Consider the following 27,213-nt stretch of genomic DNA (forward strand, 5'->3'; position numbering starts at 1 on the left):
CTTGCTCATTGTGTTTTTGCTTTAATTTTTTCAATAACACATTATTGAATCCAAACAAAAGGTAAAAACCAAATAGAATGAGAAAATATCTAATGCTTTGCATATCTGAAACTATACTCACAGAATCTAACATGTTGAGCCAGAAATACAGATTAGAATTGAAATAATAACAGGGTGTAACTAATATGAAAGTAACTGTGACATTATGTGTCTTAAGTTGCAGTATTTAAAATTCTCTCAATCATGTACACCATACTGTTTAAATGCATCTGTGTTTCATCCTTCTTTTGAGATTCCAGTTTCTAAAGGAGGAATGGGAGGAAAATATATTTTTTTAAATGTCAGTAATACAAGTAGGAAAGCAAAAGATTATTATGCTAGCTAAACAGAATATGATCATTTTACAATGTAGGTCATTGAAGGGAGAAGGTATATCAATCTCTGTTCTAATCACAAAAGAGCACAATGTTTGCTCCTGTTGTTCTGTTGTTGCTGTCCTTGAGTTTATTGTTTAGTCATTTAAAATCAACCTTACTGATCATCCTCTTCCTTTTTGAGTACAATACTATGTTTTGAAAGCCTCCATTTTGATTCTTTTTTTTTTTTTAAATTTATTTATTTGACAGACAGGTCCCAAGTGGGCAGAGAGGCAGGCAGAGACAGAGAGAGGGGGAAGCAGGCTCCCTGCTGAACAGAGAGCCCGATGCGGGGTTCGATCCCAGAACCCTGGGATCATGACCTGAGCTGAAGGCAGAGGCTTTAACCCACTGAGCCACCCAGGTGCCCCTCCATTTTAATTCTTTATGAGAAAGTCTCATTTTGAATCCAGGGTTCATCCCCAAAATGTTGGGAACTGTCAATCCCCACATTTATGTAAGGCATATTTTCATGAATAAAAATGTGAATTATTCTAGAAAAAAAGGAATTTTATTACTCTAATTAAAGGTCTGTGTCTTCAAAAAAACAGGTTAATGGGAAACGTTAATAGGATAAAAGTTCTAACGAGAAGATATGGAGTAACAGAAAAGATACAAACTTGGGAGTCCTTATTTATTAAAAATTACATTAAAATCTAGGATATAGGGTTGTAGAAGGGAAAATAACTGGTGATACAAGATCAGTTTCATCTCTCATGCTTCTGTAGTCAGGGGCAAAAGTTATCCAATAGTGACATTTGCATTTTTAGACCATATGCTGACACATCAGCTGAACAGAGCTCACCATGGAGAAAATGCACATGTCACAGAGAGAAGGATCATCTTTAGTAAATAGCCATGGAATAGAAAAAGCATTATAGTTACAGCAGGATCAGTTGTTTGTTTTCTTCCAATACAGCTCTCCTCATGATCATAAACCTTTGGAGGGTCTATAAAATAAGAATACTTCCCAGGATGTACTGTAGGAAAGGAATTCCCTCACCATGGTAGGAGAGCCTGGCCACATCCTACCTTCCCTCATGACAACTTGCTTCATTTATATGTGGGTAAAAATGGAGCTGTTCTCTCATTTACTATATTTCCTCACTTCTGCCTAGTATTTCTGCCAAACTTCTTACTGAATTAAAATTAAAACTGTCTATACATGACATGCCAGAGGTCATTACTTGCCATCTTAAAGGGCTGTCTTTACTAATGTGAAGTCAAGAGGCCAAAAAGCCTTTTTCTGGAACTAATCCTTATACTGGTTTTAAAAGATTAAAGAAATAAAATTATCTGGAAAACAATAAGGACTGAGTACGACAAATGTCTTGGGAACTAGAGAAGGTAATAAGAAAATGAACCTAAATTTGTTATAGGACTTGAAGATAAAATCTAGCCCTTCACCATTTTTTTTCACTCCTTTGCTCATTTCAGTATTCTACAGTCTTATCCATACTGTCCTCTTTCTTTCTTAATTTAAACTCAATTAGCCAAGGTATAGTACATCACTGATACACTGTTCAGTGATTCATCAGTTCAGTATAACACCCAGTACTCATCACATCACGTGCTCTCCTTAATACCCATCTAGCCTATCACCACCCACCCACCTCCCTTTCCACAACCCTCCATTTGTTTCCTGGAGTCAAGAGTCTCGTATGGTTTATCTTCTTCTCTGATTTCTCCTCATTCAGTTTTCTCTCCCTTCCCATGTGGTCCTCATCACTATTTATTCCTTATGTTATCTGAGTGAAACCATATGATAACTGTCTTTCTCTGATCTACATAGATGGAATTCTAAGGTATTATGCTAAGTGAAATAAGCTAGTTTGCTCTTTTCTTCTAGGCCACATATTCTGTTCTTGCCAGTTTACTCTTAAGTTCATCTTTTAAATCAGTGCTGTCCACGTCGAGGTATTAAACATAACCAAATGGCATGAGGTTTACCCATATTTTCTTTTTCTGCATTGGAGGAATGTGGACCTAAATATCTGACTATCTCAGTGTGTAAAAGCCTTGACATAAATCTATGTAGGGTTCAATCACTGTGACTATTTGGTAAGTGTAGCTGTCAGGGACTGGAATATATCTTTTTATGCACTATCAAAGGTCAATGTTGAAAAAACTTTTTAGAATGGCAATCACTGCCCAGTTCACCCTAGATTAACAAAGAATACCACAGACCATGGTGATCGGAAATTTCCACTGAATGATACTGATTTTTTTTCTCTTACATTAATTTCAGTTCAAATTGTTTAAACTGTTTTAGTAAAAGTAATAAAAGGGAAAACCAATGCCAACCCATATCTTTTGCCAGAGCATAAAAATTACTATGCTCTTGAGAATAAAGTCCTAGAGTAGAATGGCATCCAAAACAAATTAACTAAAGGTGCCCTTTTATGAGGAATTGGTTCAATATTTTTAAAAACTTGATTCTAGATCCAAGGTTACTAGAGACTTGAGTGGTGGCTTTACCTAATACTTGGCCCAGTTTGTTCACTTGATAAAATTTCTGATATTCCAGTCATTGATATGTATTTTTAACCACATGTGGAAGAGTAATATCTGAATAAAAAGGCTGAATTATTTTTCTTTGTATAATGTTAAGGTAATGAGTCTAGCAATAGTGTCTTCATTCTGGTTAATTCTAGTGATATATGAGGAAGTTACTTTAGTGGCACAGGTTGTAACTGCATTAATTGGTGATCTATTTCATTCTGTTTTCTTATAAGTATTTGAGGATGTAAATTCCATTTTGAAATAGAATTCTTATGAAAATAACCATAATCAAATAATAAATTTATATTTTGTTCTCTGTTAAGTCATTAACTATGATTTTCTTATCTAATATATACTCCATAAGTCTATCTGAATAGGAAGAATTACCCATTATGATGTGATAAATAATAAGCATACTTTTCCTTGAAAAATTAATAATTGGTTTTCATGATACTGAAGAACTATAATCAATGTTGCAAGAAATTCCAAAATTCCAACAATGTTGTCATTGTTGGAAGAAATTCAATCTTCTCTTTGCTAACAGAAGGGATATATACTAAAGTGGTTGTAGAAATAAACCAAATATCCAAATAATAATTAAAATACTAATACATAAAACTTCTCATCCTCTCATCCATATATACAAATGAGTTTTTTCCTACAAAATTTCAGAGATTTTCTCCATAGTTAATTAAAGAGAATTATATGACCTAGAATAGAAATTTCAAATGATCGTACCTCAAATGTTCATAGTTCTTTTTACTTGCTTTCTATCTTATAGATCTCCAAGTGGGAAAGATATTCTATACTCTAGAACTCATAAGTGGCTTGTTAGGAATATATGGCTCTGAGAGTTTTAGGGTAGGAATGTAACACTGCAACACTTTTTAAAACAGAAGGTATATTAAGCTCACATCCCTTTCCCCTTGTTTATGTGAAAGAGTTGAAACAGCATGTAGTAATTAAATGGTAAATATTGTGCAAATTTGAAAATTAATTTGCTCAATAACTTTTTGAGATATCACTGTGTATTGCAGTATTGTATTCCAGGAGTTATAACTATGAATGTGAAGCTGCAGTTCCTACCCTCAAACAAACTACATATTAGTGCTAGGGACAATCAAATAAAGATCACTACAATATAGAGAGGACTCAGTATTATAATAGAATTAAGAGCAAAGTGATCCAGGAACAACACATGGTAGGTTCTTAGAAACAGGGCAAAAATTTGGGATCATAATATCAGAAAGGCCATGAACAATTTATAAAAATTAATATATACTAAAAAAAAGTTAGATAACTTCAAATAATTCTTATTTTGGGTAAGAAAATAAAACCGTATTAAGAGATAGGTAGTGATTGGAAGGTGGGGCTGGGAGCTCTTTTGTTTAGGCCTGTGAGGTTGCATTTTTGGCATAGATCTGAATAATGAAAAGAAACCATAAGATCTGAAGGAAGGACATACCTAATAAAGATAACAGCTAATTCAAATGGCCTAAGGCAGGAAAAATTTTGACATGTTCATAAACAAAGAGAAAATAGTAGAACAATGTAGCTTACAGGAGAACAAGTTCAGGGGATCTTGTATGAGTTAGGCTCATAGATATAGAGGCTTGTGTATTAATTTAGCCTTATGGGCGATGTAAGAATTCTTAATTATAATGGAGAACCTTAAGCTAAAAAATAAATCCTATGTAATTGTCATTTCTACACATTGTACTGAAAAGTAGACAAGCCAAAAGGTAGTTGCTCAATAAATAGTTACAGTGAATAAATGACTGCTATGGCAGTGTTTGAGGAGTGGTTACTGAAGGATCATGAAAAGAGTACTCTGATTAACTACGTACATTCCTATATGTCATGCTGTCATATTACATGATTTTGAAAAAGGACATTTTAAGAGAAAAAGAAATGACCATTTAAGCCAAAACAATCATTTTTTGGACATTTAAGTCAAAACAATCCAATTTCTATTCTACAATCACAGTATTTATTTATTTATTTATTAAGAGAGGGAGAGATAGGTAGGGGAGGAGCAGAGGGAGAGAGAGAAATTCTTAAGCAAGCTCCATGCCCTTAATAGAGCCCAATGTAGGGCTTGATCTCACAAACCTGAGATCATGACCTGAGCTGAAATCAAGAGTCAGATGCTTAACTGATTGAGCCACTCATGTACCTCAATCATTTCTATTTTTAAATACGAATACTAAACAGTGGCCCTGGGAGAGCTCTAATGGAGTATCTTCTTCTTCTTCTTTTTTCTTAAAGATTTTATTTATTTATTTGACAACAGAGATCACAAGTAGGCAGAGAGGCAGACAGAGAGGAAGAAGCAGGCTCCCTGCTGACCAGAAAGCCCAATGCTGGGCTTGATCCCAGGACCCCAGGATCATGACCTGAGCCAAAGGCAGAGGCTTTAACCCACTGAGCCACCCAGGTACCCCAAGGAGTATCTTCTTAAGAGAATGATACTCCTAAAAACTTCAACATTTGTTGACATTTTATATGTTGTTACAAACAAGACAATTTAATGGGGAACCCATTGAAGGCTTTTTATGGGGCTCCCTTTTCAAATCAGGGCTCACATTGGTGTATAATTAGTGTCAACTATGTAAAAAAATGACTTCAAAATAGCTTTAAATCTAAACAACCAATTTAGACATTCTAAATATTTTAAGAAGTAAAATATGCTACAACTTAAAAAACTTAGATTCTTGGAATGGAATAGAAATGATAACTCATTATTAATTTTTCAGTTTTGAAGAGATTGAAAGAGCACAAGGATAAAGCTGGTTCATCTTTACGTAATATGCTCAGTTAATCTTAGGAGAGAACCTCAAACAACAAAAAGCATTCAGAACATCCAAATCTTCTGAAACTTTCTAATCCTTGTATGCAATGCTGATCAAAATTGGATTTCTTTGGGATTGTCCCATTGTATTTATTTCAAAACAGGTAATATTTTTCTGGTCCACTAAACTAAACCTTACTTCAACCTTGATGGACATAAAATAGCTCTCTTTTACCTGGGAAGGATATAGTACATAATGCTTATGATTTTCTCTCGGAGAAGCTTATTTTGTTCATACTGTGGGACCAGGACATTGACTTTGCAAGCTTTTGACATGAAAATCCCATGTAGAGTTTCTTCTTACCTATACCAAATGGGATTATTAAATGAAATATTAATAAGTGCAATTACCTGGACAACAATAAACAGTGAGAAATCAGAGGAAGGATAAGCTTATAATCAACAAGTATTTACTCAGGATACTCTTTGAAGAGTTTGCTTTAAAGGTTTTTTTTTTTTTTTTTAAGAATTTTAAGTTCACAGAAAAATCTGTATTTTTTTTTTAAACAATAGGTACATAAGATGGAAGAAGGGAGTATATAGGTGAGAATAAATCAAAGAAAGTAAAAATAAAAAAGTAAGAATATGCCAAAAGCAAATATTTATAAAGTTTCTGTTGCAGATGCTATCCAGAGTATTCTATATATGTCACTTAACTTTCATAATAAATTATAGTAGCTACCATTACTTTCTTCATGTTACAGATGAAGAAACCAAGGGAAGAGGAGTGAAGTAACTTATAAACCCCCAGTTAGTAAGAGGAGGGGAGTGAACAGAGGTAGCCCTGCTCCACATCGGTATAGGGCAGCATGAGAGGCATTGCTTAGATTTCCCTTCAAGAAAGTTTGCTGTTGGCTGACAGTGTCTAAGTATAATGTCTAAATTTTTGAACCAAGGTTATAGTCCTCAAGGGCTTTCCCTCAGCCAGTGGTTAGTGTAGCAGAGATTGTAGAGTCTGGTATTTGTGCCTATTTCAAGTCTCCTCTAATGGGTAATTTGTTCCAAAACTCCAATGGCCAGGTGAGAAAGTGACAAGACTCTTGCTTTTCTTTTCACAGAAGACATATCTGGATTGCAGTCAAGACTTTTCCTGCCCTGCCTCCCCCAAATTAAACTCCTGCACTCCTAACTCCAGCTCACAGTCTGCTTCCCAGAGACACAACTCATATACTATCACTCTTAATCACTCTGTGATGATGACCACCTGAAAACACAGTATAAATTGAATTTGTGACTTAATAAAATTAACAATTTGTTACGTAAAGTATATGTCAACCACTGTGCTAAATATTTTATATTTACATTGTATGCTCTTTAAGTCCTTATCATAAATCTTGATTATACTTTTTTCAGAATTACAGATGAAAAAAGCTTCTAAAAGTTAAGTAACTTTCCCAAAAGAAACAAAATTAGGATTCACATCCATGTCTTCTTGAGTCCATTAAGCCACCATATTTCAAAAGAAGAAAATCCATACTGTTCTAAAGTTTTTCTTGTAGAAAGATGAGAAGAATAGACACACTGCTTAGTGAAAATTTATTACTACAAATGAAAGGAAGAATTTCCAAACACCTTTGAATTCCAACTTTTCTAGCAAAGAACATGACCTCTGAGCTAAAAAAGAACAATACAAAAAAAAAAACAAACCATATTGTTGCTTGAGGTATTATGTAAATGGTCTGAGGCACTCTCTAGCTATTTTAAATTAACCCAAGTCTCAAAACTGTTAAGATTTATATTCAAGGGAGCTGTAGAAATGTACAAATATGATCTTAGACTCATTGCTAGAAATATTTTAATTGTGCGGAAAGGGAAAAATGCAAGACAACAGGAAAGGAACAAATGTCTCCATTTTCAAAAAGAGGAAATATGTGACTACAATAGATACTGACCTCTGGATGGAAAAAAATATGGAATGACAATCAGACTTAATTTGCATTTTTTAAAAGATTTTATTGATTTATTTGAGAGAGAGAGAGAAAGAACGCAAGCATGAGAGGGGCAGAGTGAGGAGAAACAGACTTCCCACCAAACAAGGAGCCTGTCATGGGGTCTGATCCTAGGACCCTAGGATCATGATCTGAGCAGAAGGCAGATGCTTAACTGACTGAGCCACCCAGGCAGCCCTGTATTTTTTTTTTTTCCAATTTATATAAAGTCCAAGTAAAAGGATCAAGAAAAATACATGAAAGATTATACAATGAACAGAAACTAGAAATACCCTACCACACATATATAAGTATGCACACACATTAAGAGAAATTTTGTTTCTGTTTTTTTTTTTTTAAAGATTTTATTTATTTATTTGACAGAGAGATATCACAAGCAGATGGAGAGACAGAGAGAGAGGGAAGCAGGCTCCCTGCTGAGCAGAGAGCCCGATACGGGACTCGATCCCAGGACCCTGAGATCATGACCTGAGCCGAAGGCAGCGGCTTAACCCACTGAGCCACCCAGGCGCCCCAAGAGAAATTTTGTTTTCCTTACAAATTGTTTTATAATATTCCAAAATCTATACCGTGAACGGTAGCTTAGAATCATCAGTCTGGGTATTAGCAAGAATTTACACAGGCCTCTTTTACCATTTTCTGTTGCTTCCTTGATTTGTCACCAGGAGGTTAAATGTTGTCTTAGACTGTTCAGGCTGCTGTAACAAGATACCACAGACTGGGTGGCTTATAAACAATAGAAACTTATTTCTTACAGTTTTGGAGGATGAAAGTTTGAGATCAAGGCATCAGCATGGTCATATTTTGATAAAGGTTCTCTTTCTGGTTCATAGTCAGTGCCTTCTCTGTGTCTTTATATAGCAAAAGGTGCTAGGGAGCTTTTTTTTAATTTTAATTTTTATTTTTTTAAGTTCTTATTTAAATTCCAGTTAGCTAACATACAGTATAATAATAATTTCAGGTGTACAATGTAATTCAACACTTCCATTCAACCCTCCTTAATCCCTACCATCTATTTTCCCATCTCCACCTCTCCTCTTTTTTTTTTTTTTTAAGATTTTATTTATTAATCTGACAGAGATCACAAGTAGGCAGAGAGGCAGGCAGAGAGAGAGGAGGAAGCAGGCTCCCTGCTGAGCAGAGAGCCCGATGCAGGGCTTGATCTCAGGACCCTGGGATCATGACCTGAGCCGAAGGCAGAGGCTTCAACCCACTGAGCCACCCAGGTGCCCCTCCACCTCTCCTCTTTAATTGCATTCAAGAGGGCTTCGCCAAGACTTAAGCACCTCAAAGTTCCCACCCCTTAATACCAACATGTCTGGGGCTAGGATTTCAGCATATGAATTTTGGGGGAACACAAATGTTCAGACCATAGTGGGGGGTCCCAGGAGACTGGTAGACAGCTTCCATTGTCTCAAGCTCAAAATCCAGAGACCCAGTGATCTCCAATCATATGCAGAGCAAAGAAGCTAGTGAAATTACATGTTTGTGGAATTGCCAGGTTTTAAAAAATGATATGATTTAAAAAATAATGATAAAAAATAATGATACATAAGTCAGATTTTTCTTTAATTGTTTTTAAAAAATATGAGTCTAAGAAAACAAGACTTGGGATTTCCGGATTTAAATTCTAGGCTCTCTTTCTAACCTGAACTGTGAAAGTCACTTCATTTTTCTGGGACTAAAATTTTCTTATATTAAAACAAATATATTTCTAAGGTTACTTGGAGGTTGAAATTTCTCTGCATGTGTAAGAGGTCACTATAGTAAGGAGAGATACCTCTGAGCCAAGATACCTCTGGGCAGATATTTCATTTATTTTTAAATGTTGTCATTTGCACATGGCAAGAAAGCTTAATAAAAAGCAGATTAACCAAGGAAGTATCATCACTGCTTCTCACTGAGTTGAATAAATATGGACATTGGGGAGGGTATGTGCTTTGGTGAGTGCTGTGAAGTGTGTAAACCTGGTGATTCACAGACCTGTGCCCCTGGGGATAAAAATATATGTTTATAAAAAATAAAAAATTAAAAAAAATAATAATTGAAGAAGTAAGAAGTTAATAAAATATTTTAAAAATAGTTTAAATCCAGAAAAAGAAAAAGCCATTTCAAATATGGACATTCATGGTGGGCACTTATTACACATCATATCATTTAAAAAAATGTTTTCAACTTTAAAATTTGCCTAGAATTTATGAAAAAGGTGATATTATATTACAGTGGATAAAAGATGAACTTTTCAAAAGAGGAGCTGGATCAATTGGTATCTATAAGAAAAATGTGTCTGGACCAGTTATCACAGAAAAATAATCAGTTCAATAATGTATATCTAAAGTTAAAGGTTAAATAATAAAGTTTTTAAAAGAAATCTTTGTTAACCTGGATTGGGCAATTATTTCTTAATTGAGACCCCAAGGTAGTATTTGCAAAAGAAGAAATAAACAGTATTACATTAAAATTAAGAATTTCTATTATCAAAAAACACCTTTAGGAGAAAGGTAAAACAATTTGCAAATAAGAAAACATTTTCACAAAACATATATGCAGCAAAAGATTGTATAAGGAACTCTTATCAATAAGAAAAAAGACAATTCAACAGAAAAATTGGGGGCACCCGGGTAGCTTAGTAGGTTAAGCATCTGCCTTAGGCTCAGGTCATGATCCCAGCGTCTTTGGATAAAGCCCTGAATCAGGCTCTCTGCTTCTCCCTCTCCTTCTGCCACTGACCCCTGCTTACATGCTCTTTCTCTCTTTGTCTCAAATAAATACATAAATCTTTAAAAAAATAGGAAAATTTGTAAAATACATTAACAGTTAATAAAAGAGCGTGTCTAAAAGTTAATACATGTACAAGTAATACATACATAATATGCTAAAAGATGCTCAACTTTGTTAATTATTAGGGACTTGATAATGAAACCCTAAATAAATAATACCCATCAGAGGGCTAGGTAATGGCAAAAATATAAAATAACCAGAACCTCAACACACAAATGATTTTAGTGTCAACCAGTAAAACATTTAGGAGAGCTATATTCTCATTCCGCTAAAACTAATACATACACTATGACCATATATATATAGTAAAATAATGTAATAATATCTGGATTAAAAATTCCAAACCATGTCCTTAGAGGTAGAAACAAGAAGTAGAGACAAGGACTGGTAGTAAAAGCTTATTAAACTCTGAATAAACAAGACAAAGCACAGAACAGAGAGAGGAAAAGAAATAATTTCAGAGAGAATAAGTTTGAAAAATTTTATCTTTTACTATTTTATTATTAAGTGATAAATAATGAAAAGATTCTAAGCATTTTCTTTATGAAAGAGAAGTAACTTAAGCTAAACCATTAAGAAATTAAGATTTAGTAAGATAAAATCAGGAATAAGATAGAAAAAATATTATAATTCATAAATAAATCCAAGAGGTAATTTTTAAAAAGATGATATGGACAAACCTCTAGGAGCACAGAGAAATCAAAAGCACAATGCATTAAATATGAAAAGAAAATAAATGAAGAGAAAACATATTTGATATTCAATAAATATTTAATTTTTTCTAAGAAATAGTTTTTGAGGAAAATATAAATTATAAGACATATTCAAACAGATGTTGAGAACCCCAAAAAGACCAATAGTAATAGAAGAAATGGAAAAAGGAATTGCCAAAAACCCACACAAAGCTAATACTATATGCTTCTAGAATACACAAAAGTTGGAGCCCATTTTTATGTAGATAGTACAATCAAATTGAAGCCTGAAGAAAATATGCTTTATAGTCCTCAAAATAAATTCTAGGACTATAGACTTAAATCTACATAGTAAAAATTAAGAAAACGCAAGAGAACATATGAATATTCAACTATCGTTTTAAATGATGATTAATAAGTCTAGTTAAATTATGAGACAGCACATGATAGACCATGATTTAGTCTAATATTGATAATAAAAATAATTATCTGTTCACATGAAAAGATATTTTAAAATTTTCAAATGCTTCTGCTACCTTTTGTTTAAAGATTCATTCTATTTTTGATGGGAGGGCATGAGTGGGGAGAGGGGTAGGTGGAGAGAATCTTCAAGTAGATCCCCTGCTGTGCACAGAGCTCCACACAGAGCTCAAGCCCTGGACCCGTGAGATCATGACCTGAGCCAAAACCAAGAGTCCAACTAACTTTCTTTCTTTCTTTCTTTCTTTCTTTCTTTCTTCCTTCCTTCCTTCCTTCCTTCCTTCCTTCCTTTCTTTCTTTCTTTCTTTTTTTTTTTTTTTTTTAGATTTTATTTATTTATCACAGAGAGAGAGCACAAGCAGGCAGAGGCAGAGAGAGAAGCAGGCACCCTGCTGAGCAAGGAGCCTGATGTAGGACTCGATCCCAGGACGCTGGGATTATGACCCAGCTGAAGGCAATGCCTTAACCCACTGAGCCACCCAGACATCTCAAGAGTCCAACTTTCAACCAACTGAGTAGCGCAGGCACCCCTCTACTACCATTTTTAAATAAAAAGTTGAAAATGTGGGGTGCCTGGGTGGCTCAGTGGGTTAAGGCCTCTGCCTTCGGCTCAGGTCATGATCTCAGGGTCCTGGGATCGAGCCCCGCATCGGGCTCTCTGCTCAGCAGGGAGCCTGCTTCCCCTCCTCCTCTCTCTCTGCCTGCCTCTCTGCCTGCTTGTGATCTCTATCTGTCAAATAAATAAATAAAATCTTAAAAAAAAAAAAAAGTTGAAAATGTATTTACAGCAAACTATAACCATTGTTAATATTGGATGTGCACCCTGACTTTTGTATGCATATTTATGTAATTAGAAGATAATAGCTATTTAACAAAGACTATTTTAAGGATTGGCTTTAAAGAATATATTTATGTATATAAAAGTGTAGCTTAGATGATACACATTGATGTGGATTCACAGCTCTTTGAACAATTGCATTTAAGAAGTGTTGAATAAAATTGCTCTAATGGATTCAAATCTATGTCCTTTTCCTCTGTAACAATTTTATTACTGTCTTAGAACAAGTTAATGGAGGTGTGACAGATAAGACAAAAATGTACAGAGCTGAATGTAAAGAAACCAGTAGCAGTAGGGGCTATGTAAATATGAAGGGTGTGTGTCCTTTCTGAATGTATTCTAACTCAGTTTTTGCTCTTCTCTATGCTTTGGAAGCCAAACCAAACTCATCTCCAGGACCCAGCAAGGCTAAAGAACAAAAGTTTGTTACCATGTTGGGAATACTTCAGCTCAATTCGCCGTGTAATTGAGCTGTTCTATGCTTTTCACATATATTGATGCATTTCATCCTTATATTGAGGGGGTAGAAAGCAGGTAGTATATCCGTTTTACAGAAGAGATACCTGAGACATGGAAAGATTAATTTGTCTAAGGTCATACAGACTGTAAGTGGTAAAGCAGAAACTGGGACCTAGAGCTGGCCCCAGATCTGTCTATCACAGAACCAACAGTTTTTAGGGACCTGCTTCGAAGCTCAGACAACATACTTTTGATACAAATGAGTGACACAGCCTTTTAGCAAACACATCATGTAATGATTGGCAAATACCAACTCAATGTGGAATGTGTTCTAGTGGGAGAGGAAGAAGTACATTTATAGCCGGGAGGATCTCTGTCTCCTAGAGGCTAGTTTGTCATGTGTGGTTCTTTCCCTAAAACAATAACTCCTCCTCCAGCCACTCAGCCCCGTATGTCCGTGGACTTCCTTTAGGCTCACTTACCAGTGTACAGACACTGCTAGGTATGTATGAATCCCAGCAATAATCATCGGATGGGCTCTAGGAGAGGGTAGAAGTAGGAAGTGGCAGTGTTCTTCGTCCTTATGTACAGTTACATAACATTTTCCCAAGCCAGGTGGTAAATTTTTAAGGTCTTGGATAAGGTCGGATGTATTTTCCCAAGATTCTTTATAATTTTTCATCTAGTTGTCCTTGGAAACCAGTGAGGTATTGTGGAAAGAGTAGTGGTTTTGTGATCACTTAGGTCTGGAGGAATCCTGGCTTGGTCAGGGACAAGTTGAAGGACTGCGCAGAATAAGTTTAATTTCCATAACATTGTATTAAGTGGGAATAATGAAAACTATGTAAGGCAGGTAGGTATTAGAATGAAACCTACTTTTCTTCCACCTTTGAAATATATTAATGAACTCATATACTCACAGCTCAGAGTGAAAGTAAACCTAATAAAAAGTATTAAGAAAATCTTGCAAGTATTCTTTATATGCATGAAATTAAAGCCCAAGACACATAAAAGATATATAAAAGAAAAATGTTATATTAAATCCCATCTTCTTGGCCAAAGGGAGGACCAAATTGTGTTTTATTCAATCCCCAAGACTAAGAAAACAGCAGTTTCCAACTTAAAACCAAATTAACAGCCTGTGGTTTCTGAAATAAATTACTCCAAAAGGACAGCAGATATCCCAGACCAGGAAACCAGGAGTGCTCTTGGGCTTTAGGCACTATAAAGTTAGATCTATGCCAATATGTGGTCATTTGTGAGAAGTTTCCACAAACTCTTGTCCTAGGAATACATAGTCCTGGGAGCACAGAGTGGGAAACTGAGGCACTGGCTAAGTCTAAATAGCCACATTGTACTAAGTTGTTTTAGTCACATAAAACTCCACATTATTATTTTTTTAAGATTCTATTATTTTATTTGACAGAGAGAGATCACGAGTAGGCAGAGGGGCAGGCAGAGAGAGAGGAGGAAGCAGGCTCCCCGCCAAGCAGAGTCCCGACTCGGTACTTGATCCCGGGACCCTGAGATCATGACCTGAGCTGAAGGCAGAGGTTCAACCCACTGAGCTACCCAGGCACCCAAAACTCCACATTATTTCTAAGAGCAGACGCCAGTACTGGGCTGGCCCATGCCCAATTTGTGTAATTGCTTTCTGTCATATTTCAGATCTCCCTGGTACTTTTAATTAGCCATAATTTATATTCTTCCCAGTTTACAATCAAAACTGCCTTGTATTGCAGTTGTAGGGTTACACAAAGACAGAAGCTAAATTAACAACTAGTAAATTATTGTTATTTTTCATTTCTCTTTTGCTTTACATTTCTATGGACTGCTTAATGTCAGGGAATACTGACATTTATATCAACTTAATAAGACCACTGAGGCTTCACCATAACCTAATATTAACATCTATGATGTTAGAGTACAAATTAAAAAATAAATTCCCATTTGGGTATATACCTATACCTTAGGACAGAGATAAAGAAAATAATGAATCTTTTCTGAAAGAAACAATAATCACTTCAGTATAAATAAAGAGTAGAGTATGTTCATTTTTTTTCAATATTTATTAGATTTCCACTTGTACCAAGTTCTGTTCTGGGCGTTGAGGTCCAGGGATGGATAAGAGATGATATTTCTTAGATCCTTAAAATTCACTAGTCCCTGTTTAACTCATTTAATATTCACAAGAGCTTTATGAGGTAAATACTAATGTAACCCCTATTATATAGGTAAGAAACTGAGGCAAAATATGTTTTAATAATTTTCAAGAGATATGAACAGTTATAATTACACCTTCAAAGTTTGGCCATTAATGCCAATAACTGTGCCCTCCACCACTTGGACCATCTCTCCCATTGACAGAACAGTCCTGAGCTTTAATACTACATAGAGGAAAGCGGACAATAAACAGATTGACAGAAAAGCAAGAGACCTCTCTGCAAGTGATTACATACAACTGTTGTGATGAGAATAAAACATCACTGAATAAAAAAAATAATTAGTTGCTTTAGGCTGGGTGATAAAGGAAGTTCTCTGTTTAAGCTGAGAGATCTAGAACACAAGAAGCCAGCTAAGCAAACATGAGGGGAACAATGTTTAAAGCTGAAAGAAGCCGATGCCAGGACCAGGAGATGGAATAGATGTGGCATGTTTCTGGAATCAGAATCAGCCCAGAATGGCTGAAATGCAAAGTCTAGAGGGGAAGAGGGTGAAATTTGACGGGATGCAGGCACAGGATTGTGAAGGACTTAAACAGTTTAAGGTAGTTAGCTTTTAGGTGGAATGGGGAACTTTGGAGGATTTTAAGAAGGTAAACAGCAGGGGTGCCTGAGTGGCTCAGCTGGTTAAGCCTCTGCCTTTGTCTGAGGTCATGATCTCAGGGTCCTGGGATGGAGCCCCACATCGGGCTTTCTGCTCAGCAGGGAACCTGCTTCTCCCTCTCTCTCTGCCTGTCTCTCTGCCTATGAGTGATCTCTCTCTGTTAAATAAATAAATAAAATAAAAAAAAAAAAATGGTAAACAGTGCATTCTGTTATAATACTAAGAGACTAACAGATAATGGACATTAAGAAGGGCATGTGATATAATGAGCACTGGGTGTTAAAGGTAACTGATGAATCACTGACTTCTACCTCTGAAAACAATAATACATTAATTAATTGAATTAATGTTAAAAACAAAATAAATAAATAAACTAGGAGTAGTAGCTAAACTTCCTGAAATTTTTTTTAAAAGAAAAAGATAATTTGGAAGGGAAAATTTATTTAAGGTGTGGGCAAGAGTAAAAGGAGAGAGAATTTGATGCCTCACATTTGGAGACTATGAAAAAGAATAAGATAAATTTAGAATATGTTTCTGTTGACTTTGATGATGAACATCTGAAGGGAAACAGGTGAGGAAAAAAGTATCAATTAAGAACCAGGAATAGTCATTATTTAGGAAAACCTAAGTCTATTGCACCAAAGGACTTCTATAGTTTCTTCTGAGAATTCTTATTTAGACCAAAAAGATGATTAAATGTGATATAAATTTTACTTTTTAAGGGTAGGATGGGTGAAAGAGATGAAGAGGATTAAGAATACACTTGCCATGATGAGCACTAAGTAATGTACAGAATTGGTGGATCACTGTATGGTACACCTGAAACTCATCTAACACTGTCCATTAATTATACTTCAATAAAAATATAAATTTTACTTTTCTAACTCCATTATCTGTGTCAACAGACCTTTATGTTTAGTTCTTCATGTTTTAAGAAATGACTTAAGGCACATATGAGCACTCTAAGTTTTATTTAATTTATTTATTAATTTATATAACATATTTTTTGATTTGACAAGCCTGCCTAGAAATTTGCTCATTTGAAATCATTACTTAATACCACAGAAATAGTTACACAGAAGGGCATCTTGAATATGTGTTTTTGGTGAATAACAGAAAAAACCCACTATTTTTAACCACTGAATAGACCACTGATTTTTGGAAAAATTCAAAGTATTTGCCATAGGTATTAATGGGATCTGAAATAATGGTAATAAATTTTGGTCATTAAACTTGAATTTTTGAGTTTATATATTTTTTCCTCTTCTAATATGCAATGTGTTTGTTTATGTTTGGGCCGATACTTTGACAAATTATTTATCCTGAGGCCCTTTTCCAGCACTATTTTGCAGTTAAAAAAATAACCTGATCTCAGATGATTTTGGTTAATTTTGGGTGGTCAAGAAATTAGAAGGAAGAAGACATGGGTGTACAATGATAGAATATTTATAGTAAGAGATTGCTATCAATCATCTATGATAAAGTTCACATTTTATAGCCCCCAGTCTCTCCTGGGCTCCAAACTTCCTAGAAGAGGGTTTCCTCCTGGATGTCCTATAGGCTGACCCAACCTGTCTAAAAATTATAATAATTTAGTTTTTGCATTCCTTACTCCCATAAAATTATCCTTTACCCAGCTCTACAAGCTCTTGTGTTTAGAGCCCTTTGTAGCAATTTTATTATGCTTATGGGCAATCTGTCACTAAGTCTGATTAATTTTACCTTCCAAATATCTGTCCAGTTTATCCACTCCTCTACTTTACCATCACCACTGATTTAATGACTTTGTTTTTCCATCTCTTAGCTAGATTGTTGCAGTAGTTCCCTGACTCCTCTCTTCTGGCTCTTCCCCACCCCAGCTCAGCATCCACACTGGTACCAGTTAGCTTTCAAAAACACAAGTTTCAGCGTAACAGTATTCATTGTTTTTGCACCACACCCAGTGCTCCATGCAATGAATACTGTTACGGTGAAAAGAAATTAAAAAAAAAAAAAAAAGAAAAGAAATAAAAAATAGAGCTTCCCTATGACTCTGCAATTGCCCTACTAGGTATTTACCCCAAAGATCCAGCTGTAGTGAAAAGAAGGGCCATCTGTACCCCAATGTTTATAGCAGCAATGGCCACAGTTGCCAAACTGTGGAAAGAACCAAGATGCCCTTCAACGGACAAATGGATAAGGAAGATGTGGTCCATGTACACTATGGAGTATTATGCCTCCATCAGAAAGGATGAATACCCAACTTTTGTATCAACATGGACAGGACTGGAAGAGATAATGCTGAGTGAAATAAGTCAAGCAGAGATAGCCAATTATCATATGGTTTCACTTATTTGTGGAGCATAACAAATAACATGGAGGACATGGGGAGATGGAGGAGAAGGGGGTTGAGGGAAATTGGAGGGGGAGGTGAACCATGAGAGACTATGGACTCTGAAAAACAACCTGAGGGTTTTTAAGGGACTGGGGAGGGGGTGGGAGGTTGGGGGAGCCAGGTGGTGGTTATTAAGGAGGGCACGTATTGCATGGAGCACTGGGTGTGGTATAAAAACAATGAATTCTGTTACGCTGAAAATAAATTTTAAAAAAGGAAATAAAAGAAAGATAAAACAAATTTGAAAACCATTATTTTTACATTGCCTTGCAGAGCCTGAAGTCCCAAAGGACACCTGTAAAGTCAAATTTAATAAATTTCTTTATAAAAAAAACTCACAAATTTGATTACCATTGATAAAATAGTGATCTTTCTCCTTATCACCATCAAATTAAATCCACACAACTGAAGATGTGTTAACATCTCTTTACAAAGTGCCCTTACCTAATTTTACCATCATCTTCCATCTTTCAGTATCTCCCAACAGACTCTTAACTGTCCTCCCAAGAACTGAGTTACACTGTACCTCTCAATGAGCCTCCTGAGCTTTTTAATACCTTGATTCAGTTTGCTTGAATAACTTTGCTCTCTTCTCATTTGAATATATTTATCACAAAACTGGATTTTTTATTTCTTTCCTATAAGAGAACCGTCTTTATAAAAGACTCAAAAGTGCTTGTTTTTGTATCCTGTCAATTCCTGCCTAGCATTTCTCAGATTCCTAGTTGAAGCTAGCTGCTAGCTGCACCATGAACTCTGATTTCTCCATATTCTTTTATACCAGATTCAATTTTTTGAAGGAATTTCACTAGGGCATTAGGACTATAGCTTCTAATTCAGTAATTCCGGGTTTGAAGACTTACACTTGTATTTCATTTGCTACTAGAGAATAAAAGTGTAAATGCATAAGAATTTAGGCATATAATCAGGACACCTTGCTTTGCTGTTACCAAATTCCAGTCATAAATGATCTTGCTGGATCAAAACCCCTTTCTATTCTTTTAGTGTCTCTTTGCTTTAAATTTTGTTTATAAAATCTCATCCCTAAAACATATATCTTCTATTACCCCAAATCTTTCCCTCTTCCCCTCCACCCCCCACCAAGAACAAGTTTGAACCAGGAGTCTTCTGGTGAGGAATGATACTAAATGAAGGTTCACAATTCTCCTACATGAGCACACCAGACACTACAGTCTGGTATTATCTTGTCTGCCTGATGATGAACAAAGATTATTTCTTAATTTTTTCAATGAAATTTGTTTCCTGGAATATATGATAAATTCTAAGGATGCCGCTATGTCTAAATGATGGGACAGATGCAGATAGATGACAGATTGTTGTTCAGTATAATGGCCTAAAATATGCAGAGTGAAAGCTTCTAATTTTGAGTGTAATTACTCGCTCTGGTTGTATAATTGCTTGTCATCTAAGTTTTTTGTCCTAATAATAATAGGGATTTTTTTCCTTCTCTACAATTTCTCACTCAAGGGAGAATAAAATCTGACAAACGTATTGCAAACAATATATTAAAAATTATGTGGACATGGAATCATGATATATGTATAAAATTCCTTTTGAAAATGATGTGATAATATCATTATCATTTAGTCTAGTTCTTTATTGTTATCATGAAGAATCAAATCTAGGAGACTAAATGACTCTTTAAAGGTTATAAATATCTGATCTCATCATTCCTAGGAATCTTAACTCTGAGTCTAGTGTCTCTTCCCTCATATCACACTGCTTCAATATTCTTTAGAGTTAGTATAACCCTTTCATATTTATATGGCTGGTTTCTTCTTATGTAGTCATCTACCAAACCCCTTGTCACTGAATCTATCTGGAGTACAGAGAGGTTCAAATGAACAGGCATAGTGAGAATGGCCTAGAACAGGTCTCATCCTCTAAATCTGGCTTGCCTTTGTGTCCTCAGCTTTTGATGTGTATTGTCATATAAAAGTTAAGAAGGACAAGACTTTGAGATGATATTAATAACATAGTGCTATAGATGAAATAAGACTTGTTCCTTTTTCACATTTTCTAAAGAATGTCATGCTCCTAGATGAAAGACCCGGTCCTGGGGGGGCTACCAGTGCCACTCCATGCTTCTTCCAGATGTGATGATTCCTCTGCAGAAGTTTGAGTTATCCTAGCAGTCTGGAGTGTGCTGTCCGTGGTGCTGAGGAACAGGTGCTAAATATAGCTCTGCTACAAAACCCTCTCCCAAATGCTTAGATATGGCAGTATCTAACTTTGTGTTGCAGGACCCTGGAGGAAGCCATGAAAGACATGGAACAACTTAAAAAAGTAACAGCTCAAAAAGGTAGCTTTGAGAAAACCTTATTTATAACCACAACTGAAGTTAAAATGAACAATTCACATCACTAAGAGAAACAGATTTAAATTTAGTTGTAACTATTCTACTTTTCTGAAAAGTAATACTCTTTATATGCTTTAAAAATTAGAGCAAGAAGGGCACCCAGGTGCTCAGTTGTTTAAACATCTGTCTTCAGCTCAGGTCATGATCCCAGGGTCCTGACATCAAGACCCATATCGGCCTTCTTGTTCAGCGGGGAGTCTGCTTCTCCCTTTCCCTCTGCCTGTCCCCACTGATCCTGCTCTCCCTCTCTCTCTTTGCTCATGTGCTATCTCTTTCTTGCCATCTCTCTCAAATAAATATATAAAATCTTTTTTTTTTTAATGTAGAACAAGAGCTTTGGTTGCTGTGCTTCTAGTTGTATTTCCTTCCAAAAATTTAAAGTAGTTTAGTGTGATGTGATATAGAATAACTGTTAACCAAAAGAATAAAATTATCCAGAGAAAATTAAGTACAATTGACCTTGTGTATATAGGAAAACTAGACAGGTGTTACAATTCAGTTTTAAGCTGAGGTCTATGTGAAATGAGAAAGCAGGAGCACTAGTGGACATAGGAAGGTAGAAATACCTCCTACTGTGTAAGTTACTGCATATTTAGAAGACACCCTCCATCTGTAGACCCTCCATATACAAATATCTCCTCATTCAACTGCTATACACTTGAAAATGGATATGCATAGGGGATATGCACCTAATTATTCCAAATGGCTTTGACTACTTTGCTATTCATTTTTCTGGAGTAGATACACTGTATTCTAATTGGAGATATTCTCTATGATGCACATAGAATCAAGATTGCAAGCTAAAGTGCACCCCTGGCCCATCTCAGATCAGCAGTGCACAATTTTTATTGGCACCCAAGCCTACTGAACTTGATCTTTGCTAGTGCTATGTGAGGTCTCCCAAGAATTCCTGAAGTGTGAAGTTATGTGCCTACTGGAAATATGAGTCTCCATCTCATATATTTTAGTTACAATTACTTCTCATCTCATTCAAAGTAGAAGGCTGTCCTAATAAGAGGTAGTTCTAAGATTCACTTTGGAGTACTCCAACCATGCTAATATCATAATCATCATACCCAATCTCTCTGAGTTTCAAACTCAGTATGAAGGAAGTATGAATATGTATGAAGGAAGTATGAAGTATGAAAGAAGACAATTGAGAGTGTGTAGGGGCCACAAAAGCAATAACAGTGATAAATGTCACTGCAAGCTAGGTGCTCAAAGGCACTATCTGTGCTACTTGTTCAGAACTGATGTCTCTGTAAACACTTATCTCTACATTTTTCTCTACTTCCTCATGTTTTAGGCATTGTTGATACTTTCTAGAAAGTAGGTCCATTTTTACAAATATTTACTGTAATCACTGTTGAAGACATTATTCCTCATTTACTTTGTTCTTGTTGTGTCCCTCTTGTTGAGCATTTTCTCATTAGAGTTATATTTTGTTAGGCGCTAGTGACCTCATTATTACTAAATCCAAATTCCTCCCTTCTTAAAGCACACTCTCACTGTGGCTTTATGAAACCACACTATTCTTCTCTTCCACCATTTCATATATATAACTCTTCAATGAAAGTTTTCCTCAGCCTTCTATACCAGTTTCTCTTCTCTTTCCATTCTGCATTGCTTTTGTGTTTTTTTCTGTTCTTAAGTCCTGTGATGACCTACTCCAACTACTTTCCAAACCTTACATCCCGAGTGTCCAACGGCCTTTTCAATATTTCTGCCTTAGCATCTTGCTGTTCCTGCAAATCAACATATCCAAAACTGAACCCATCACTGTACCCAACACACATATTGTCATTTCAATATTTACTCTCCAAGAATTAAACTAACATCCATATTTATTCACATCAAACTTCTGGCAGTAATCCTTTCTGACATCAACAACCACATTTCCACATTTCCCCCCAATACTCATTCACGGAAACTCTTTCCTATCCATGGAAGCTTGTAAATAGCCACTGGATAGTTTCAGTTCTTTCTACCTTTAGCACCATGAACGCAGTGCAGCCACTCTCAACTCTTACCTGAATTGCTATAACAGCCTTGCTTTTATTGATACCCAGTACTACAGTCCTCATTGATTCTTCACAAAGAATCCATAGTAATTTTTTAAAACTCTTATTACATTGATTTTCTTAGACCCTTTCCCGTCTTTTCAATGCCATTAGGATGAAAACTAAACCTGCCAGATCTGACTCTTTACTATTTATCTAGCCTTTCTGCTGCTACTTCTCTACCTCCCTTTGTTCTATGTTCCAATTATATTGACCTTTTAAAATTCACTGAATAGGCCATGTTCTCTCTTGACTTCTGATCTTTACATGTTTTTTCTCCTATCTGGATATTTTCCTCTCTTCTCTTTATGTAGCTAACTTGTATTGATCAGTCAGCTCTCAGTTTAAACGTTACTTTCTCTAAAAATCCATTATTGTAGCTCCTTCATTCCCTCTGCACAACCTGAGATACTTTTTTCTCCTTGCTCCTTGTATTTCCACCATATCACTTATGAGCATTCCTTTCTTCCTCTTTATCTCTAATGTCTAGCACAATACTTGGCACAATGGACACTAAGTTTTTCTTGGAGGATGAACAAAGTACAAAGTGTGTTTTTTTTTTCCATTGAGTTAATACGTATTCTTGTTCTGTCTACAGTAAGACAATGCTGCCTTACATGCAAATCACAGACTCATCTATATAGAAGTTTAGTTTATCTGCAGAGAAACAGAGAGGAAAAAGAATGGAGGTTGAGGTTAGAAGAAATAGGGAAAAAATTAAAATATGTGCACTTAAAATATGTGCATTCTTTATTAATGGGAATACACAGATCTTCTTCCCTCATAACTCATGGTGATTTTGAGACTTTCCTATAAGAGCAACCAAGATTAGTAAGGATTCATATTAGTTGAGTAATAAAAACTTTTCTTTTTTTTTTTTCTGTGCTTGTTTTATAAGGAGAGGTTGATAAAAGAAAAAAGAAATGTTGAATGGTCATTCATCTCCTCCCACTTGAGTTAGCTACAGCAAAATTTGAAAGTTTTAGATTTCTACTTCATCTTCAGAAATACACACAAAATATTTGATAATATCTCAAAACTTCTTCCACAGTCTGATGGTTTTCTAGTAATTTGGGTTTTAGAAAGAAACTCAATTGGGCTACAGATTAACTTTCTTTAACTTTAATACAAATAAGACCATATGTAGTTCCTTCATTTTTCATTGGCTTCCCTGGTCTCCTTTATAAGAAACCACCCACTGGTAAGAAAAAAATCAAATCTCCTATCCAGTTCAAAACCTGGACTGCTTATACTGTTAAATCATCCTTCAGATAGCTTCTAAGATAACTTCTCCACATCTTGGTTCTTAGCATAAGACAAACATATAGTTGTAGGGAGGGCTGTGTGTACTGGGTGACCTTATGCTGGTCCTGGACTGTGCACTAATTGATATCTGCTTGCTGTAAGGTGAATCCTATGTCTGTTTTTCCTTCAGGTATCCCTGGATTTTAATGCTTAAGTGTGTGTCCATTAACCTTTTCTTCTACCCTCAGATCTAGAAACAGCCCTAGTGGCAGTCCCTGATGAGCCTCATCTACCCGGGGCTTTGTCCATGAACTAATCAGGGATCTGAGTGCAACTCTCAGTGATCTTGGTCAGAATGGTCTTACGTGCTTCTGGTACTACCACAGGAATTCTAGCAAGCCTTTCACTTGGCCCCAGTTCTGCAGTATGGGAAACAATGGTTCCTCTGGGGAAATAAAACTCAACTACCCCCTCTGCTGGACAGCATGGCACCACCAAGGTTACTTTGATGAGTCTGTTGCCAGGTCATTGATTCTAGGCTCCTGAGAATCCCAACTGAGCGGTGCCCTGATATGTTCCATCTTAACATAAACACCACTTTCTAGAACACCATCTAGAAGAAGAAAGTCAGGACACCCATTTATAGTCATATCCATTACTTCTGCTTCTAAACCATCCATCCTCTGATTTCTCTGGGGTCAGAAAAATATTGGCTTTCCTGCTTGCTTTTTTATTTGGACCTTCCTGGTGTAGCCCACACAATCTGAGTTATTGGTAGGCTAAAAAGAGAGATAAAGAAGTTTGATAATCTTTCCTCATGACAATATCCTAGTTCTCAGGGTTATTGACTTCCTTCTAAATATTATTTTTAAATGTCAGAAGCTGAATCTTTTCCTTTGATTTCTTCTTTAACATATCCTAATCCTCTTCAAGCAGGACAGATTTGGGAAAAGAGGATGTGATACAAAGGGAAGTTTCAAAGGTTAAAAGGAAAAGCACATAAATAACCTTAGACCATCACACTCAGTACAGAATTTTTTCTTTTTATGCTTCTAAAAGCAGACCATGAATATAAAGTATGTATAAAATTCAAAGGACAGTGTCTTATAAGTAGTAAGTTCCAGAGTCAGAAAACATATAACACAGGCAAGCTTATAGCACAAAAAAATTAAACATATTGGGGCACCTGGATGATTCAGTGGGCTAAGCCTATGCCTTTGGCTCAGGTCATGATCTCAGAGTCTTGGGATTGAACCCTGCATCAGGTTCTCTGCTCAGCAGGGAGCCTGCTTCCCACCTCCCACCCCTGCCTACTTGTGATCTCTCTGTCACCATCAAATAAATGAATAAAATCTTTTAAAAAATTAAATATATTTGTATAATAAAAACAGTGATCAAAAATAATTTTTGGATAAAATACTCTTAATATAGTTATTGAAGCATTGAAACTCATAATTATTAGAAGCTTACACAAATAACTTATTCATAAATAAGCAAGGTGTTAAAGCAGAAATGCAAATGGCCAAGCAATATTAAAAGAAATGTTCAGAAGATTCCTGACTTCTAGTTTTGCATGTAAAATGTATGGATGTTGTCACTCCATTTTAATGATATGCAAAAAGCTGATAGACTGAAAAATCAACAACTTTTCTTGAATCCATAAGAGAGGACACAGAGTAAATTGCAGCCCTTAATGTTTGAGGGACAGAAAGGTAGTTATGAAGTCACAGCCTACTGATAGAGAAACTGCTCTGGAAACCATTGTCCAGGTAGGAAAACGTAAGCTGTAATTGGTGAATTGCTGAGACTTTGTGTGGACAACTCGGAAAGTCAAATCTCTAGATGGATTTAGTCATATGAAACCACAATAGTTTGGAGAGATTTAACTCCAGAAGCCCACCCAGGTTCCCACAATAAGTACTGGAGAATGAATATATGAGAGCAGTTTTTCTTAATAAGACCTGAACTTAGAATAAACTAGTTAACCAAAGCTTAACCTCCCAGGGCTTTATCAAGAGCCTAATCTGAGAGAAAAGAAATACTCAACTCCAGCTAACTCTAGCAGTCCTGTCTGACCTAAGGGGAAAAAACAAACAAACAAAAACCAAAAATCTAAGAAAGACTCATTTAAATTACTTTTTAAGATTTTATTTATTTATTTGACATAGAGAGACACAGCAAAAGAGGGAATATAAGGAGGGGGAGTGGGAGAGGGAGAAGCAGGCTTCCCATGAAGCAGGGAGTCCAGTGAGGGGCTTGGTTCCAGAACTCTGGGATCATGATGAGCTGAAGGCAGACGCTTAACAACTGAGCCACCCAGACTTGTTGAAGTCCAGAGCCCAGACTCAGGTTCACTAAAACACTGTGACTAGTCACAGGACAATAGAATGCTTCCCCTTCTCCCACAAGTAACCACATTACTAAAGGCCTATTTACAGCAGTTGCTTTTACCAGGTACATTATGTCCGTCTACCAAGAAAAAAAATTATAAGCCACACCAGAAGCTAAGAAATACAATTTAAAAGAAACAGAACAAGCATCAAAACCAGACATGGTAAAGACGTTAGAATCATCAGGTTGGGAATTTAAAACATCTATGATTTATAGGGCTGCAATGGATAAAGGAAACAGCAAGCAAGAAGTGATGGCAAATGTAAGCAGAGAGATGGAAATACTAAGACCCCAAAAGAAATTCTAGTTATTAAAAAAAAAATTAAAGAAATAAATGATATCTCTGATTAACTTATTAGTAGACTAGAAACACCTGAGGAAAAAATATCTGTACTGGAAAATATAGCAATAAAATCCTTAAAAACTGGGAAAAAAAGGGGGGGAAGATTGAAAAAAACCCATAACATAATATCCAAGGATAACTACAAAATGTGTAATATATGCATAATAGGAATAACAAGACTAAGAAGAAAAAGGAAAAGAATATGAAACAACAGTAACTGAGAATTACTCTCAAATTAATATCAGACAGTAAATCACAGATCTAGGAAGCTGAAAGAATGTCAACCAGAAAAATGTCCAAAATGCTATACCAAAGCTTTTATTTTTTAAACTACAAAAGAATAAGGATAAAGAAAGAGTCCCAAAAGAAGCTAGAGGGGAAAAGCACCTTAACTATGGAGGAATGAATGTAAGAATTACATCCAATGTCTCAGAAAGCATGCAAGCAACAAAAGCATGGAGTAAAATATTTTCATAGAGAGAAAAAAAATAATAACCCACCAACCTAGAATTCTCTGCTTTGTAAAATTATCCTCAAAACTGAAGGAGAAATAAAGACTTTATTGGATAAGTAAAAAGTGAAGGAATTTGTTGCCAGGAGACCTACCTTGCAAGAAATGTTGAAAA

The sequence above is a fragment of the Mustela nigripes genome, chromosome 5 (assembly GCF_022355385.1).
Source record: "Mustela nigripes isolate SB6536 chromosome 5, MUSNIG.SB6536, whole genome shotgun sequence".
In the NCBI taxonomy this organism is placed as follows: domain Eukaryota; kingdom Metazoa; phylum Chordata; class Mammalia; order Carnivora; family Mustelidae; genus Mustela; species Mustela nigripes.